The sequence below is a fragment of the Chiloscyllium plagiosum genome, unplaced genomic scaffold (assembly GCF_037043375.1).
Source record: "Chiloscyllium plagiosum isolate Xiang-an unplaced genomic scaffold, Cpla_swu_hap1 HiC_scaffold_13, whole genome shotgun sequence".
In the NCBI taxonomy this organism is placed as follows: domain Eukaryota; kingdom Metazoa; phylum Chordata; class Chondrichthyes; order Orectolobiformes; family Hemiscylliidae; genus Chiloscyllium; species Chiloscyllium plagiosum.
The window spans coordinates 87,884,059-87,904,402 of NW_028270151.1; the positions used below are offsets into that span (position 1 = coordinate 87,884,059).

General features: G+C 42.7%; 1 protein-coding gene across 7 annotated transcripts in view; it reads left to right on the forward strand.

Moving 5' to 3' along the window:
- LOC122548246 (alpha-1,4-N-acetylglucosaminyltransferase-like) overlaps nucleotides 1-20,344 on the forward strand; it is a 45,046-nt gene that overhangs the window by 6,703 nt on the left and 17,999 nt on the right. Inside the window, exon 1 of one of the 7 annotated variants that reach the window (XM_087993905.1) lies at nucleotides 4,956-4,973. The exons of 3 other annotated variants lie outside the window; for them this stretch is intronic. The gene's annotated coding sequence lies outside the window, so the exon portion shown is untranslated. Of the gene's footprint in view, nucleotides 1-4,955; nucleotides 4,974-17,996; nucleotides 18,825-20,344 lie in introns of those variants that run through there. 3 more of the 7 variants (XM_087993900.1, XM_087993903.1, XM_087993902.1) reach the window with 3 other exon arrangements.

A 20,344-nucleotide genomic window follows, 5' to 3' on the forward strand; every position in this document is an offset into this window, starting at 1 on the left:
TGTGAGCTCATATCCCTGTGCGCATGGACGATCATTCTCTCTCCCTCCAGGGCCCAGAATAAAGATGAAGGTAAAACTGTGTCTCTGAGCATTTTACATTGACTGAGGCGGGAATGGGACAACACCGTGATATAGTAAATAAAGGGTTAAGAATGAATAAATGATATGTTGTACCCACTATTAATGAATATGGTGAGCTGGTGAATGAAGAAGGGCTTATGCCCGAAACGTCGATTCTCCTGTTCCTTGGATGCTGCCTGACCTGCTGTGCTTTTCCAGCAACACATTTTCAGCTGGTGAATGAATTAGTAAAGATAACCTAGATCACACTATCTCTCAATCCCCTGGTCACTGATCCCTTCTTCAAGGGGAAAATTGCTTCCAATCTACCAATCCATGTCTTTGTAATTTATACATCTCAGTCGTGACTCCCTCAATCTACTCTGCTGAAAGGAAAACAACCCTAGTGTATCTAATCTCCCTTCATCACTGAAATTCTTCAGCCCAGGGCAACATCCTGGTTATCACATCCCTCCTTTTAATGTGGAGTCCAGAACTGCGCACAGTAGTCCAGCATAAACCTCTCTGCTTTTAAATTCTATGCTAATAAAAGGAAGTATCCCTGAGGCCACTTTATCCACTTGTCCTGATACCTTAAGGGATGGTCTCCACGCACTCCAAGGTCCCTCTGATCCTCCGAGGGTCCGAATGTTCATCGTGCATCCTCTTGCTTTCTTTGTCCTGCCCAAGTGCATCATTTTCTTCTTTTTAAATTCTAAATGCATATCATATCCCTATTCTGTTGCAGGCTTGTTTTCTCTTCTTAACTTACTTTCTTACTTATCTTAGTCATCAGCAAATCCATGAGCATTCGTTCCGTTCCTTCATGATGCTAGAATCTCACCCACTCTCTGTACATTGCTGTCCAGAACCTGGATCCGGGCAGGCCTCACTGCCTCTGCTGAATATGCTGTTGCCAGCCTTCCGATTGTTACCCACCATTGGAATGGAGTCTTGGGCCGTGATTGGTTTACTTATTCACCCTGCAACCGCTGCATTCATTCAGGCTTAGAAGAACCTTAAAGTTGTTGGCTAATTGCAGTGGTTGCCCTCCTACTCCTCCTACTCCTACTCCTACTACCTGGGCGTTGGTCAGCTCAGTTAGCTGGACAGCTGCTTTGCGATGCAGAGCAATGCCAGCAGCATGGGTTCAATTCCTGCACTGGCTAATGTTGCTGTGAATGACTCTCCTACTGAACCTCTCCCCTCACTTTACGCATGGTGACCCTAAGATTAACCTATCGCCAGTCACCCCCGTCTAAAGGGGCCCTTCTCTGGGACTATGGCAACTTTACTCCTACTACCATCTCAATCCTGCTTGTAGTGACAGCCCACCCAACCCAACTTGCTTCTGACCACACAGCAAATCTGATTCTTGCTGAGCGTTTGGCTCGTTGCCTTCTGGAATATTTAGCTAAACTTGTCCACCCTTGTCATATTACAAACGTCAGTAGCTTGACCTTTGGTTGCCTTTGAGCCAAATTCTTTGCACTGACATGTACCTCACTTGCAACTGGCTCCCAAGTACCTCACTTGCAACTGGCCACCTACCACCCACCCAATCTTCCTTCCTTGCTGTGTTTCTGTAAGCTAAATTTATCTTTGTTTGATGTCTTCCTTGTTATCACACCATGCTAAGGTAAAATGTGGCAATGCAATAAACCTTACCACTTGATAGATCTGACCAGCTTCTTACTTTCCTACCATATATCAACATAATAATCTTTTTTGTTACTTCCTAATTTCCACTTAATATATTTAATTGATTTATTGTTGTCGCATGTACCTAAGTACAATGAAAAAGTTTGCTTTGCGAACAGTGCAGGTAGATCATAGCAAATAAGGACATACAGATCATAGGGTGCTAAGGTAGAGTGAGGCAGACAGGTTTATGGCCGCTCAGGAGGTGCACAAAAGCAATATCAGCATTAGAAAGTAGGGCAGAAACTGTTCTTGAACTTGATAGTGTATGTGTTCAAGCTCTGTATCTTCTGCCTGATGGAAGAGGTTAGAAGAGTGTATTACCAGGATAGGTGGAGTTTTCTGCAGCAGAACTTTAGATGGAGTCCATGATTGGAAGGTTGGCTTTAGTAAAGGTCTGGGCAGTGTGCACAACTTTGTAGTTTCTGATGGTCCTGGAGAGAGCAGTTGCCATACCAGGCCCTTATTACCCAGGTAGGATGGTGCATCTGTAAAAGTTAGAGGGTCCTTTATGGACTGGCCAAATTTCCTAAGCGCCCGGAGAAACAAGAGGTGTTGTTGTGTCTTCTTGATTGTCACATCTACATGGGAGGTGCAGGACGCACTGGTGTTAGCATCACTCCTGTGAACGTGATACTCTCGATCCTCTCCACCTCGGCTCCATTGCTGTAGATAGGGGTGTGTCCTCCTCCTTTCTTTCTGAAGTCAATGATCAGTTCTTTTGTTTTACTGTCATTGAGAGAGAGATTGTTATCATTGTAGCACAATGCTCAGCAAGCTAATACAGGAAATCCCCCACCCCCACCCCAGTCTCTCTGTCTCTTCTCTCTTTCTATAGCAGTGACTTCAGCAGTCATGATGCACTGGTGCTGGTATTGGACTGGTGTGAACAAAATTTAAAACTCTCTCAGTACCAGGTTATAATCCAACAGGTAGTGTTTAGGGAGCGAGTGGGGCAGGATTAATTCTGTGTCCTATGATCCTGCCCCATTGGCTCCTGCTGAAGGAGCAACAGTCTAAAAGCTAATACTGTACTTTCAAATAAACCTGTTGAATATGTGAGAAACAAAAGCTCACTCACTTTAATAATTTCAATCCGAGACCAAATATCTGAAACAGAGTTGTTTATTTGTACACTTGCAAGTGGGTGCCTTGTCTAATTGCCAGGTAAGGCAATGACAAATGCACAGTAAACCCCAACAAACTCTCGCAATTTATACAGTTTTTTCCCATATGTTTTCCTTATTCCATTGTTTGCCCCCATCCTCCGCTTACGTCATTCATTTCCTTAAGACTGATCCCACAACTTCTGTTAATCCGGCCTTGTCAGTGACAAATGTCTATCTCTGCTCCCATAAGATTGTTTGATGTCATCCCATCCTTTGCTTACCATTATCTGCTCCCTCCATCTGCGCTGCCCCTCACAGCATCTTATCACTAAGCCCTTTTAATTGGGGTTTGTTCCTGTGTCTCCGAACAGGTGGGAAAAACAGATGTTTTTCCTGTTTGCCCATACATCCACCATTGTTCTGTAATCACGTCTCATGCTAACATACCATTTTCTTTAACGGATTATATGTTTCCTCATTTTTGTTAAGTCAGCTCTCATCCGAAACAATCCCAAACTAATGTGAATTCATTTACTCTGTATCAGAACTTATAATTGCAGAAATAACATTAATTCACCTATTACCCACAAATATAATCCGGTCTTGGGTTGTTTTTAACATGTGACAGAACGAAGGGTGGGTGGAATAGTCTGTACTAGTGAGAGATGTACTTGCAAGATGTACTTGTACACAATGTGTACATTGGCGTTTGCAGAAAGCTTCAAGGGTCAGACAACAGTCCCTCTACTTGCAGGGTGCTGAGTTCTCTACTTTTTGTCATTTACATAAATGATTTGGATGCGAGCATAAGAGGTACAGTTAGTAAGTTTGCAGATGACACCAAAATTGGAGGTGTAGTGGACAGCGAAGAGGGTTACCTCAGATGACAACAGGATCTGGATCAGATGGGCCAATGGGCTGAGAAGTGGCAGATGAAGTTTAATTCAGATAAATACGAGGTGCTGCATTTTGGAAAAGCAAATCTTAGCAGGACTTACACACTTTAATGGTAAGGTCCTAGGGAGTGTTTTTGAACAAAGAGACCTTGGAGTGCAGGTTCATAGGTTCTTGAAAGTGGAGTTGTAGGTAGATGGGATAGTGAAGAAGGCGTTTGGTATGCTTTCCTTTATTGGTCAGAGTATGGAGTACAGGAGTTGGGAGGTCATTTTGTGGCTGTACAGGACATTGATTAGGCCACTTTTGGAATATTGTGTGCAATTCTGGTCTCCTTCCTATTGTAAAGATGTTGTGAAACTTGAAAGGGTTCAGAAAGACTTACAAGGATGTTGCCAGGGTTGGAGATTTGAGCTACAGGGAGAGGCTAAAACAAGCTGGGACTGTTTTCCCTGGAGTGTCAGAGGCTGAGGGGTGACGTTACAGCGGTTTACAAAATTATGAAGGGCATGGATAGGGCAAATAGACAAAGTCTCTTCCCTGGGATCAGGGAGTCCAGAACTAGAGGGCATAGGTTTAGGGTGAGAGGGGAAAGATATAAAAGAGACCCAAGGGGCAACGTTTTCACACAGGGTGGTATGGGTATGGGATATGCTGCCAGAGGAAGTGGTGGAGGCTGGTACAATTGCAACATTTAAAAAGCATCTGGATGGGTATATGAACAGGAAGGATTTGGAGGGATATGGGCCGGGCGCTGGCAGGTGTGACTAGATTGGGTTGGGATATCTGGTCGGCATGGACGGGTTGGACCGAAGGGTCTGTTTCCATGCTGTACATCTCTGACTCAGTGAAAAACGTTACTAGTTTTGTATTACCAGCAGAAGCTGAGATAGGCATCTACGCCGCCGGCAGAGCAGACTTCCGAGATACTGCTTTTTGTAGCAATGTGAGATTCGCGGTTTGATCTTTGTCTGCTCCGTAACGATATCGTTCAGGGTTGAGTTGCTGAATTTGCTTGAGGGCACCACTTCCTGTGAAGCACCTTTTTTTTGTGTGTTAGCGCTGAAACACCCGGTTCCTGACTGTATCTTGGATTTAAACTAAGTGCTGTACAGAGAGATTCCTGGAACAAGGTGTCCTTTAGTATCTGAAATGCTGCTTACTTGTCATAGCCTGACAAACAAAAGGAAGAAGCATTAAATCGTCTCAGTAAGATTTTTTTTGTAATAAATGCCTTTTGCAACTTGGCTCCCTGTTACCAAATGCTACAGGATGTTTAGGTTAACTCTGTCACTCTGCTAAAATGACCCAGTGTGTGGGATGATGAGTTCGGTCGTGATGCCATTAACATTTCCTACTATCTGAATTAAACATTTGAAATTGGTGGGGAATCTGCGAACTGTCGAATGAGCCCTTCAGAAAGTTTAAAATATATGCTGGCAATATTCAGGTACGTCATCACCACCTTCTCAAGGGCAAGGAGGGACAGGCATTAAATCCGAGAGAGCCAGGCACGCCCACGTCCCACAAGTGAGTTTAAACAAAACTTCCTGCTCGTCAAACAACCCCATGCTGCCCCTTCACCCGCTCGCTCACACAGCCCTGCAGCTGCACTCCGAGCTCCGTTTCCTCAGGTTGCACATTTCTCTGCGATATGTTAACACGCCTTTCCTTCTCCTGCCTTTATTTCAGAATTGTTCTGGTTCCAAACATCCCTGTGCCCCCCTCGCTCAACTGCAAACTGAACCTTGAAGATTGCAAAAGGGATGTGGGTGGGTTGGGAAAGGGGAATGTGGGCGGGTCTGGGAGGAGAGGGGAATGTCGGTGGGTCAGGGTTGGGAAAAGGGAGATAAGGCTAGGTCAGGGAGTGGTGTTTGTGACAGAGTCAAACAGCTCGGTGTGTTTATGTGGAGGAGAAATGCCAAAAAAGGCTATCGGCAACCCTGGGTGACTGATAACACAGAGAAATTCCTGTGGTACTTGGAGTTAAGGCTTCAAAGTTTAGGAGCTAAATTTATACTCTTGAGTAGATTTTTTTAGAACAGATAGGCTCATGTTACCTGATTGGATAGCATTACGACAAAAATGCAGTATTATATGCAGTCCTCTAGGAGTTATTGCATTTTTCCTATCTGCTGTGACCTCTCTTTTTTAAGGGATATTTTAAAATAATTTTGGATGTTTACAATCAATGATGTGCTACTTTAAAGTGTACAAGTGCTGTTTTAACAGCTCCAGGTGACTTTAGTCAGCCTTCACTCCCATCTGTTTCCTGTGTACTTTAGATTAGATTCCCTACAGTGTGGAAACAGACCCTTCAGCCCACCAAGTCCACACCAACCCTCCGAAGAGTAACCCACCTAGACCCATTCCTCTACATTTACCTCTGACTGATGCACCTAATCTACACATCCCTGAACACTACGGGCAATTTAGCATGGCCAATTCACCTGACCTGCACATCTTTGGATTGTGGGAGGAAACTGGAGCACCCGGAGGAAATCCACACCGACACAGGGAGAATGTGCAAACTCCGCACAGTCACCTGAGGTTGGAATCAAACCTGGGACCCTGGTGCTGTGAGACAGCGGTACTAACTACTGAGCCACTGTGTTGCAGCCCCCACCACCCCCCACTCCCCACTAATCAGACTTATTCTTTAATTAGTGCCCTATTACTGGTGCCCCTAGATTTCTCCTATTCTTGGTATGTTGTTTTAATCTTTTCCTACCAGGTAGAAAAATAGAAAATATTTATTCAGAGGCTCTGTCAGTTCCTTGTTCACTTTGGAAGAAGAAACCAAGATTAGTACCTGAATGGTTATGAATTGGAGGAGAGGAGTGTGCAGCGGGACTTGGATGCCCTTGTGTACCCGTTACTGAAAATAAGCATGCAAGTGCAGAGGTGGTAAAGAAGGCAAATGATATGTTGGCCTTCATTGCGAGAGGTTTTGAGTGCAGGAGCTAGGATGTTGTGAGAAACAAAAGCTCACTCACTTCAATAATTTCAGTCCAAGACCAAAAATCTGAAACAGTGTCGTTTATTTGTACACTTGCAAGTGGGTGCCATGTCTAATGCCAGGTAAGGCAATGACAAATGCACACCAAATCCAACAAACTCTCGAAATTTATACAGTTTGACTCCCCATATGTTTTTCCTTATTCCATTGTTTGCCCCCATCCTCCGCTTACGTCATTCATTTCCTTAAGACTGATCCCACAACTTCTGTTTATCCGGCCTTGTCCGTGACAAATGCCTATCTCTGGCCCCCCATAAGGTTGTTTGACATCATCCCATCCTTTGCTTACCATTATCTACTCCCTCCATCTGCACTGCCCCTCACAGCATCTTATCACTAAGCCCTTTTAATTGGGGTTTGTTCCTGTGTCTCTGTACAAGTGGGAAACAGATGTTTTTCCTGTTTGCCCATACATCCACCATTGTTCTATAATCATGTCTCATGCTAACATTTTTTTTAGCTGAATATATATTTCCTCATTCTTGTTCTGTATCAGAACTTATAGTTGCAGAAATAACATTAATTCATCTATATCCCACAATTTCCCCTTTTTCTTTTCATTACCATTTGTTATCTTCTGCATTTTTGTCTTTTTTTTTAAACATCGTTCCCAAAATTCGCAAGCATCATTTCAGAGATTTCATCCATCTTGGTTTCACCCATCTCCTCATTATTTAGCCGATAAAGTTCCTCTGTCTGATTCCCTCTTAGGGGCATCTGTTTCATCAAGGTTGTTTCAATCAGTCTCTGGGTGAGCCCTTGTATACAGGGTATGATACAACAGCCAAAGGCCACCAATACCCCGACTACTACTATCAGGGAAGTAAGGATAGAAACCACCACCCCCTTCCATTTTCCAAACCAGGATTCAAGCCATCCTGTGAGAGATGTCTACTCCTGAATTCTCAGCCAGTTCCTCTGCTAAGGTAGTTAATCCCCGTAAGGCCCGAGTAATTGAACCATCAGGCACAGTATTATTAGGAATAAAGGTACAACAGCTTCCTCCTAACATCACACACACACACACTTTTTCTGCTAAAATCATATCAAGGGCCATTCTGTTTTCCCATGCCATCCTACTTGTCGCATCACCTGTTCTGATATCCCTTTAACCGCCTCTCTTGTATAATTTATAAATCGCTGCTGATTATATAAAATGTAATTTATCCAATCTACATTTTTATTAATTGTTACCCACCAAAAGAGAGCTGACTCAAAGCCTGCTGCAATCTGGTTACGAGTCTTGAATTCATCAGGTACCCCCCTAGGGACTCCTACCGAATCAAGATAAATCCTGTCATCAAAAGAAGTATCTAACAGTAATCTCTTACCCCTTCCCGTTTTCCCTACGATCTTTTCCTTCTAAAATGCCAAGGTAAATGAAATTGCCAATTGTACAAGTGCACATATCCCTCTCCAATCCGGAGGTAGGGTGGGTCTCAATATTTTGCCTCCAGAGTACCCCCACAGATCCGCTCGGGGAACCTTTAGTGCTGAGTAGTTCCCTCCCTTCTCCGTTTCGGTAACATTCTTAATCTCTGTAGATAATTTCAGCTCCCCCAAATCTCTCGACCAACTTGTACCTCGCCTGCGCACACACGACGTGTGATTTCCAACTGCGGCGGAAAATGTGGGGGGGACCTTTTGCATCTTTCTCCTCCAAGGGAGGGAACATTAGAGATAGGGAGGTACAATTCCTATCATTCCACGCAGTCTCATCCTGGTACAGGGCCATTATACATTTCATGCCCTTCCTGTCTCGCTTCCACCCGAGCGGAAAGGGAACCACCTGGGCCACTGGCCTACCGGAGGCACATGCATAGCAATTGCTTTTGTTCAGACTTTTTACAGTATACTTTACCCATTCAACCCAGGCATTTGCATCCCCGTACCCAGTTTCTATCTCGATGGTCTGTTTCAAATCCTTTACCTCTATAAATTTTACTACTTTAGGATCATCGGGAGGGGTGAAGGGTTGTATCTTATTACCCAGTAATATTATCCGTTTTCCCTGTCCTACGCTAATTCGAAAACAACAGCCCACGAACTCCTTCCCATTTGTTTTCAATTCAATCCCAGATGTTTCATTTAATTGTATCTCATAAGTGCCCCCTGCCCCAGAATTGCTTCGTGCCATGTGGTTTTCCTTATCGTTCAGTATATTGGGTTACACTTCTTATCGAGACAATCGCGAGCTGGTCGGAAGGGGGCCCGGTGTACTGTGACAAGACCATTATACCAAGTACCATCCCCATAGGACTTAAGATGTATCTCTGAGCTGCAGTATTGTCTCTGATAAGCGACATTCCCACAATTTACTAAGCTGCATGCATCAGTGTCTATTACTTGTGGATTATCAGACTCAGGAACCGTTAATAATACATATGAAAATGATATTTGACAAAATCCCAATACCAAGAGGGCTAGCATCATAACTCTAAGCATTCCCAGTATTCTAATCATCATGCTGAAGCACAAAAAGACTTAATATACAATCTTACTGAAATAATCCCGCGCTCGCGTCGCCACTGTATAGTCAGTTACTCAAAGTCTCTTTAGCCTGAGTTTTAGCGGGTCTTGCGTTGATTCGGCTGTCCAGACTTCCTCCTCAACTGGAGGGTCCACTGGCCCTTTGATCCGAGTGTAATGAGTCCAGCCTTTTTCCTCTGTCCTTATTGCCGTTTCGGTAGTCAAAAGAGCCTGATACGGCCCTTCCCAGTCCGGCTGCAATTTAGTCTCTGTCCATGATTTTACTAAGACCCAATCTCCTGGCCGGATGGGGTGAACAGCGAATTCAAGTCTGTGCCAATAGACCCTGTTTTCTGAGGAAAGATAAAGAGGAGGACAAGCCCAGTATATACTTCTTTAAAAACAAATCTTTAGTTTCGGGAATTGGCAATTCTCCCTGCTTTCCCAGATAAGGTAATCCAAATAAGATTTCATAGGGGGATAGTCCCAAATCTTTCCTCTGCCAAGGGACAAGCCCAAAAGGCATCCTTTAAATCTATCACACTAAACCATCTGTAATCATGAGGGATCTTATTTAACGTGTAGGGGTTTGGTACCACTGGATGCCTAATCTGTACTATTCGATTCAATGTTCTCAAATCCTGCACCAATCGATAAGTTCCATCAGATTTCCGCACTGGTAGAATTTGGGTATTATAAGAAGACATACATGGTTCCAACAGTCCATCTCTAATCAGTCCCTCAATTACTGGCTGCAGTCCTCGTTTACCTTCTATGGAAATAGGGTATTGTCGTTCACAGACAACGTCCCCTTTCCATTTTAAATTTATTAAAAGGGGAGGGATCTGTAGTTTTCCACGATTCCCTTCTCTAGCCCATACAATAGGGTCTATCTCTCTCTCTGCATCCTCTGTCAACATCGCCAGTTGTACAACTAATTCCTTTTCCTGAATTCCAATCTCCAGTCCTAAAAGGATAATTAAGTCTCTCCCTAGTAAGTTACTTCCTATATCAGGGATATACAGCAGTTCCCCTGTGACCCTATCCTTAGGACCTTCTATCATCATAGGTTCAAATACTGGAACAGTAAATCCTTCCCCTTTTACCCCTGAAACAGTAATTGATCGTGTTGACATTCCTACCTTCTTTGGTTTAAAATTCAGCGATGACCGTGCTGCCCCCGTATCTACGAGGAAGACTGCCTCTTCCCTACAGGGTCCCATCTTCAAGTTTATCAAGGGTTCCTGGTGGGCCCCCGAGGGCAGGAACCCCTGACACCCCTATTCTTCATCATAATTCATAAGTGGAATTGCCCTTTCTTCCCTTTGTAGATCAGGACACTCCCGCTTAAAATGCCCTATCTTTACACAATAATAGCATCTTGCGTGTGGAGACTTCCATCTCTGCCCCTGTCGCCCAAACCCTCTATCAAATGCTCCCCCTTGTCCTCTCCCTCTCCCCTTTCCTCTCTGTCCTACATGCTGCCACCTGTCACTCCGGTTGCTCACTATTGGTTCCATTCTCCCCTTAATTACCTCATCAACCGTAGCTACCATCATTTTCGCCTTCTGTTTTTGTCTCATCCTCCCTCTTTACAAACACTTTCTGTGCCTCTCTCAACAATTCATCTAATGGTTTTTCACTCCACCCTTCTATCTTCTGTATCTTTCTCTGTATGTCTGGCCATGCTTTTGTCACAAAATGTACTTTCAAAAGACCCTGTGCCACTGCGTCCTCAGGGTTCATTCCAGAATATTTCCGCATTGAGTGCCTTAATCTTTGCAGGCAAGCTGAGGGTGTCTCATCTTTCTCCTGTCTAACTTCAAAGGCTTTAGTCAAATTCTGTGACTTTGGAACTGCCTCTCTTATTCCTTTTTAGAATCAGGTCTTTCAATTCCCTCATTTCTTCTCTTTGCTCCGGGTTTTGGTTTTCCCACTGGGGGTCTTTGAGAGGAAACGTCACACCTCCCTGTCCAGCATCCCCATCTTTTAATGTCCCATATTTTAATGGCAGCTCCCCGTATAAGTCCCCTTTCCTCCCCAGTAAATAGTATATTCAAAATAGACATTAACTCAGCCCAGGTATACAGACTGGGCCCCAGAAATTGATCAATTTGTTCAGACAACACCACCGGATCTTCAACCAGGACCTTCATTTCCTTTTTATATGTTCTGACCTCCCCACTAGTGAGGGGGGCACTTACAAACCCAATCTCTTTGTCCCCTATGGGTACCTCCCGAAGGAGATAAGTCGTTACGTTCTTCCCCTTTTTCTTTTTTTTAAAGAAATATTGCAATATTTCTTGCTCCCCATAACTTCAAACACCAGTTCATCAATTCATGCTTGACTAACCTTTAAAGCCTGTTCCTAACTTATAAATATATTTATATATTTACGTTCATTTCTTCAGTATTTAATAGTTAAAATGCAAAATGCATACAGTTCCCATTTTTGCAATTCACTGTAATTACCCAGTTTTAGTCCTTTAATTTAGATCCAAAATTAGTTTTCTTAAATAGTCCTGACCGATCATTGCTCAATTACAATACTATAGGTCGTAAAATAATCAGAGCTGCCTTAAAAGAATTTGTCTACTCAAGTTTTAAAAAAAAACTTCTAATGCATGAACAATGGCTGAATCCAAGGTCACAGATATTAACCATAGAATTTTGTTTTTACTACAATCTAATGTTGAACTGAAACTTCAACTGTCCTCCATAAATCGCTTTTATGTAAAGATAAAAGAGATTAATTAGAAACTGATAGTAAGGCAGTCATGATCTGTACAAAGAACAGGAGTTATCATTCTTTTTTTTTTCTTCATAATCTCGATAGAATCCTTAACCTTAAAAGAAATCATGTTAAGTTTCCATAATAAAAATCAGATTCAAAACAGTCCTGGAACTCAAGCTCCAGGGAATAAAACACAAACATTCAATCACCAACAAACAAATGTTCACTCAAAACAAAGTCTTCGTCCGATCTGTACTTTGGCCAGAAGAAAGCGGGATGAAGAATGGATTCCTTAGTCCAGACAAAGCAACAATATTTAATCATCTTTCTCCCTTGTACAAGTATTATTTTGCCAATTTCCACAACATCCTGCCCAAAGGACTTTCTGGAGGTATGTTGTAAGGGACCCCGCCTCCATTTCCATTGTCTTTTCCTTACTTTGTTTCCCCGGAGGCTTTTTCCTTACCCACAGCACAATCCATATTGAGTTCCTTCGTTAGTCCCTTATTAACTACTAAAACTCAATCCCGGCCACCAAGGCAATACTTAAAAGTCAATTTTCTTACCTTGGTCTGTGCACAGAGTTGCCTGGCCCCTTTCTGCTGTATTGTCTATTAACCTCCTTTCACTGTCTGATTCAGATGTCTCTCTTGTAGGATTCACACCAGTCACCCAAGGGAGCAGACCAAACCGGGACACGAATCCGCTCCTCAATGGGGAACGGGACGCGTCTTCCCAGTGTCCAAGGCCAGCCACTCCCCCCGGTGATGGAAGAAAATTCCGGACACGAGCCCCCAATTGTGAGAAACAAAAGCTCACTCACTTTAATAATTTCAGTCCGAGACCAAATATCTGAAACTGTGTCGTTTATTTGTACACTTGCAAGTGGGTGCCTTGTCTAATTTGAAACTTTATTGCTGGAACAGCACAGCAGGTCAGGCAGCATCCAGGGAACAGGAGATTCGACGTTTCGGGCACAGGCCCTTCTTCAGGGCCTGTGCCCGAAACGTCGAATCTCCTGTTCCCTGGATGCTGCCTGACCTGCTGTGCTGTTCCAGCAATAAAGTTTCAACTTTGATCTCCAGCATCTGCAGACCTCACTTTCTCCGCCATGTCTAATGCCAGGTAAGGCAATGACAAATGCACACTAAATCCAACAAACTCTCAAAATTTATACAGTTTGAATCCCCATTTTTTTTCTTATTTCATTGTTTGCCCCCATCCTCCGCTTACGTCACTCATTTCCTTAAGACTGATCCCACAACTTCTGTTTATCTGGCCTTGTCCGTGACAAATGCCTATCTCTGGCCCCCCATAAGGTCGTTTGACGTCATCCCATCCTTTGCTTACCATTATCTGCTCCCTCCATCTGCGCTGCCCCTCACAGCATCTTATCACTAAGCCCTTTTAATTGGGGTTTGTTCCTGTGTCTCTGTACAAGTGGGAAACAGATGTTTTTCCTGTTTGCCCATACATCCACCATTGTTCTATAATCATGTCTCATACTAACATACCATTTTTTTAGCTGAATATATATATTTCCTCATTCTTGTTCTGTATCAGAATTTATAGTTGCAGAAATAACATTAATTCATCTATATCCCACAATGTATTGTTGCAGTTATACAGGGCCCTGGTGAGGCCGCATTTAGAATATTGTGTGCAGTTTTGGTCTCCTTTTCTCCTCTTGCTCTCGAGGGAGCGCAGCGAAGATTTCCCAGGCTGATTCTAGGGATGGCGGGACTGACCGATGAGGAGAGATTGACTAGGTTAGGATTGTTTTTGCTGGAGTTCAGACAAATGAGGGGGGGGGTGGGGGTGGGGGGGGGGGGGGGGAGAGGGGAGATCTCAAAGAGGCTTAAGATTCTAACCGGATGAGGTGGATGCAGCAAGGATGTTCCCGATGGTGGGTGTGTTCAGAACCATGGGTTACCATCTAGGATTTCGGGTGGACCAGTTAGGACAGAGATGAGTAGATATTTCTTCACCCAAGGAGTGGTGAGCCTATAGAATTAATTACCACAGGAAGTAGTTGGTGCCAAAATGGTGAATGTATTGAAGAGGTGGCTAGATATAGCACTTGGGGCTCATTGGATCAAAGGTGATGGGGAGAGAGCAGGATTAGACTATTGAGTTTGATGATCAGCCATGATCGGGATGAATGGTGGAGCAGGGCCGAATGGCCTCCTCCTGTACCTGTCCTCTGTTTTCCATTCGTTCCCTGACTCATCCTCTTGGCTGTTCATTTGAGTGGAATATCCTACTATCTGTTCATTTTTTTTTTTTTTAGTTTACTCTCCTAATTTCTCCTTTCTTTTGCCTTTTTCTAAACTATCCTCCTCTTCTATGCTGCCACTAAACTTGGTAAGCCTGTACACCTTGTTTCCATAATTTGATGCCACCCTGTGCCTTTTACATTAATCATAGTGATTGTCATTCCCACTGTAGGAGTGTTTTTCGCTGACAGGGAATGAAGATTCAGGAGGCAGGCAGAACGCAGACAAGTGGAAATTGTTTATTCGTGCAGAAACTAGTTAAAACAGGGAGAGGGCCAAAGGATCTTCCCTGAATCTGGTCTCGATGTATGAACTCGGTTATTCACTTAATCTTTGGCTTAGGTCAGAAGATAAATCGATGACACACTCTAACTTGTGTAGTAGAAAGCAGTATTTTTTTTATACATTTCTGTATCACAGTGGTCACATACAATGTTGTTACAGCTCTTCCCTCCAAATCCATACACCCAATCCTGTAAAACACCTGATCAGTGGTGGGCATCCCTATGGTGAGCCCCAACCTGATCGCATGATGTTTAACAGACGCTATAATCTCTGGTCCTTGGGATCTTGCCATACACCGTATTCGTTCACATTCCAAACTTAACGGTCACAGTCCCTCGGTCTTGTTTCAGGCTGGCTTATATCTTAAGGACAGCTTGGATTCTATTATTCACAGTATTACATTCAATTATTTCTCTGATATTTCCCTCTATCCTAGTTGCTGTAAGATTTGTAATGTTGATTGCTGTTATAAAGTTAATTATAAAATGTTAGTCATACAACTATTTGTACTTCAACATTTCGTGGAAATGGGTTGGGAACAATCAGGGAATTTTCCTAAAGCTAGTTGACTTCATATCTAGGTTGAAGTGCTCTTCCTTTAATACTTTTATTAAGCTTTGGTTATATGTGTATATTTATGTTGAAACCTACCCCTATGATTCTAAAAAATCTTTAACTAGATTATATTGTTTTTTTAATGCTCTGAGTAACTTGAAAGAAACACCAACTTTAGCTGTCATTCTGATTAGTAGCTTAGGGAGTTAATAGGCTACATGTGGCATTTACTGGGACGATTATTCTTCCATTAATGAAGGTCAAGGTTGGTGACTTATCTGTACGCCAGGATGTTCTTATCAAAAACTGTCTGCAATGGTATTCTTATGGCTTTGGAGAGGTCTATTCAAAGGTGTTGTTTTCTTTAATCAAAGACTGGAACAGACTGTTTGTCATGTTTAACTCCCCTCAGCCATCTTGTGTTTTAATTCTAAGGCAGGCTGCCTCTTTTTGTTTGCTGACCATTCTGCATGAGCCAACATAGGCCACTCTATTCTGGACAGGTGTAGGCCACCCCTACACCCACAGTCTTATTTCTGTGAGAAACAAAGCTCACGCACTTCAATAATTTCAGCCCGAGACAAGATCTGAATCAGTAGTGTCATTTATTTTACCCTTGCAAGAGGGTGCGATGTCCACTGTCTACAAGGCAGGGACATACACACACTAAATTCAATGAATACACGATATTTATGTAATTTGGTTCTTTTTTTATCCCATTGCTCCTCCCCCGTTTACATCTCCCACTTCTCTAAGACCGGCACCCATTACTCCTGTTTATCTCTTGCCTTATCTGGCCTTGTCTGTGACAAAATGCTTATTTCTGGCCTCATAAGGCCGTTTGACCACATCCTGCTGTGGCCCATTGTTAGGTATTATCTGCTCCCTCCATCTGTACCTTCCCCAACCATACTGATCCTTATGACCTTCTAATTGGGGTTTGTTCCTGTGTTTCTGTAAAAGTGGGAAACAGATGCTTATAACTACTGCTTCTGCAAGCATATCAGGCTTAACCTACATCCTCACAGCACCTTATCTATTTGTCTGTAACATCTACCATTGTTTTGCAGTCACGTTTCATTCTTGCATACAATTTTAGTTCATACAAAAACAATTATATATTTCCTCCACATAGTTTACATTCTTGTTGATTCAGCTCTTAGTTGAAACAATTACACACTGGTGTGAGTTCATTTACCTTGCATAAGTAATTATAATTGCAGAAGTAACACTACCTACATCCCACAATTTCCCCTTTTTCTTTAATTACCATTTGTTATCTTCTGCATTTTTCTTTTAAGCATCGCCCCCAAAATTCGCAAGCATCATTCCAGAGATTTCATCTATCTTCGTCTCACTCATCCCCTCGTTATTTAGTCGATAAAGTTCCTCTGCCTGATTCCCTTTTAGGGGCATCTGTTTCATCAAGGCTGTTTCAATCAGTCTCTGGGTGAGCCCTCGTATACAGGGTATGACACAACAGCCAATGGCCACCAATATCCTGACTACTACTATCAGGGAAGTAAGGATGGAAACCATCCACCCCCTTCAATTTTCCAAAGCATGATTCAAGCCATCCTGTGAGAGATGTGTCTACTCCTGAATTCTCAGCCAGTTCCTCTGCTAAGTAGTCAATCCCCTTAAGGCCCGAGTAATTGAACCATCAGGCGCAGTGTTTTTCGGAATAAAGGTACAACAACCTCCTCCTAACATCACACACGCACACCCTTTTTCTGCTAAAATCGTATCAAGGGCCATTCTGTTTTCCCATGCCATCCTACTTGTCGCATCAAGCTGTTCTGATATTCCTTTACCGCATCTCTTGTGTAATTTATAAATCACTGTTGATTATAGAAAATGTAATTTATCCAATCTACATTTTTATTAATTGTTACCCACCAAAAGAGAGCTGACTTAAAGCCTGCTGCAATCTGGTTGCGAGCCTTGAACTCATCAGGTATCCTCCTAGGGACTACTACCGAATCGAGATAAATCCTGTCATCGAAAGAGGTGTCTAACAGTAATCTTTTATCCCTACCTTTTTTCCCTACTATCTTTTCCTTCTCAAATGCCAGGGTAAATGGAATTGCCAATTGTACAATTGCACATATCCCTCTCCAATCCGGAGGTAGTGTGGGTCTCAATATTTTGCCTCCACAGTACCACCACAGATCCGCTCGGGGAACCTTTAGATCTGAGTAGTTCCCTCCCTTCTCCGTTTCGGTAACATTCTTAATCTCTGTACATAATTTCAGCTCCCCCAAATCTCTCGTCCGACTCGTACCTCGCCTGCGCGCACACGACGTGTGATTTCCAACTGCGGCGGAAAATGTGGGGGGGAGCTTTTACATCTTTCTTCTCCAAGGGAGGGAACATCAGCGATAGGGAGGTACAATTCCTATCATTCCATGCAGTCTCATCCTGGTACAGGGCTATCATACCTTTCATGCCCTTCCTGTCTCGCTTCCACCCGAGTGGAAAGGGAACCACCTGGGCCACTGACCTACCGGAGGCACATGCATAGCAATTGCTTTTGTTCAGGCTTTTTACAGTATACTTTACCCATTCAACCCAGGCATTTGCATCCTCGTACCCAGTTTCTATTTCGATGGTCTGTTTCAAGTCCTTTTACCTCTATAATTTTTACTACTTTAGGGTCATCAGGAGGGGTGAAAGGTTGTACCTTATTATCCAGTAGTTCTACCCATTTTCCCTGTCCTACACTAATTCAAAAACAACAGCCTGAAAAATCCTTCCCATTTGCTTTCATTTTTATCCCAAATGTTTCATTTAATTGTATCTCATAGTGCCCACCCCCCCCCCCCCCCCCCCCCGCCCCCCCAGAATTGCTTCGTGCCATGTGGTTTTATTTATCGTTAGATATATTGGGTTACACTTTTTATCGGGACAATCGTGAGCTGGTCGGAAGGGGGCCTGGTGTACTGTGACGAGACCATAATACCAAGTACCATCCCCATAGGACTTAAGATGTATCTCTGAGCTGCAGTACTGTCTCTGATTATCTACATCCCCACAATTTACGAAGCTGCGTGCATCAGCGTCTATTACTTGTGGATTATCAGACTCCGGAACCATTAATAATACATACGAAAATGATATTTTACAAAATCCTGATACTAAGAGGGCTAGCATCATAACTCTCAACATCCTCAGCATTCTAAAAATCATGCTGAAGCACAAAAAGACTTAATATACAATCTTACAGAAATAATCCCGTGCTCGAGTCGACACTCTATAATCAGTTACTCAAAGTCTCTTTAGTCTGAGTTTTAGCGGGTCTTGCGATGATTCGGCTGTCCAGACTTCTTCCTCAACTGGCCCTTTGATCCGAGTGTAATGAGTCCAGCCTTTCTCCGCAGTCCTTATTGCCGTTTCGGTCAAAAGAGCCTGGTACGGCCCTTCCCAGTCCGGCTGCAATTTAGTCTCCATCCATGATTTTACTAAGACCCAATCGCCTGGCCGGATGGGATGAACGGTGAATTCAAGGGGTGGAGTCTGTGCCAATAAAGCCTGTTTCCTGAGGAAAGTCAAAGAGGAGGACAAGCCCATTTGTACTTTAAGAACAAATCTTTAGTTTCTGGGATTCGCAGTGGCCAGAGATAGGAGCTTCCCGAGGATCTGGGACTGTAGGTATTAGGGAATAAACCACTGCTTCCTGTGGATTCGGAGCTGCTTTTTTCGTTACCTCATCAGCCAGTAATGTAGCTTTCCATTCTTTAATTAACAATGAATTAATGCAGTCATGTTTTAAATTAACCATGAATCAATATGACCGGTCACTGAGACTGCGTGAAGGGATCCTGCCAATTAACATTGATTCAGGCTAGCACAATCGATTAATTGTAAATATTAAGTATTAATGGTTTTTATATTTATATAATTTATAATTATCTGTAATTCAGGGTGGAAACGCAACAAATGACCAAAATATTTTTTAAACTGTAATTGCGCAGTTCTGTTTGTTTGCCAGTCACTTGTGCTTTCTCATTCTGTTTCTGTAATTGCTTTGCTCGAGCACATTCAGTTTTAAGAACCTCAACAGATTCCATAGCACCATTTGCAGCTACTTCAGTCCCAATTTGGTGGCAGTATTTTGTCATGAGCGCAAAACTGATTCTCCGTGTCTCTCCTCACAAAACTGTCACCATAATCCAATTAACTCTTTCGTTTTCCCTTGCCTGAGGCTTAAATTTGAAGGATGACCTTGCTGCCCCTGTATCGACGAGGAAAACTACGTCCTCTTTATAAAGTCCCACCTTTAAATTTATCGAGGGTTCCTGGTGGGTCCCCGGGGGGCAGGAACTCCTGACATCCCTATTTTTCATAAACGGTACTGTCTTTCCTTCCTTTTTCAAATCTGGACACTCTCTCTTAAAATGACCCGTCCTTTCACAGTAATAATATCCTGCCTGTGGGGATTTCCACTTGGATCCTTGTTCCTGTCCACCAGACCCCTTAACATCTCCTCCCTGACCATTCCGGTTTCTTTCTCCTCTTAGTTTTGTCCTTTTCTTTATTATCTCATCAACCGTGGGCTATCGTTATTTTTGCCTTTTGTTTCCACTTCTCATGTTACGTTGCCAGATCAATTGCTGACCCGATTTAACCAACTGAACAGCCTTAGGGCCACCTAATGGCCATTCTTCATCACCCAATGTTTTATTTAGACCTTGAGAATTTTTTTTTAAGAAATATTGCAATATTTCTTGCTCCCCATAACTTCAAATACCAATTCATCAATTCATGCTTGACTAACTTTAAAGCCTGTTCCTAACTTGTAAATATATTTATATATTTACATTTATTTATTCAGTATTCAATATTTAAAATGTAAAATGCATACAGTTCCCAACTTTGAAATCCACAATAATCACCCAGTTTTATTCCCTTAATTTAAATCCAAAATTAGTTTTCTTAAGTAGTCCTGACCAATCATTGCTCAATTACAATGCTATAGGTCGTGAAATAATCGGAGCTGCCTTAAAATAATTTGTCTATTCAAGTTTGAAAAAAAACTTCTAATGCATGAACAATGGCTGAATCCAAGGTCACAGATATTAACCATAGAATTTTGTTTTTACTACAATCTAATGTTGAACTGAAACTTCAATTGTCCTCCATAAATTGCTTTTATATAAGGATAAGAGATTAATTAGAAACTGATAGTAAGGCAGTCATGACCCGTAAAAAGAACAGGAGTTATCATATTTTTTCATAATCA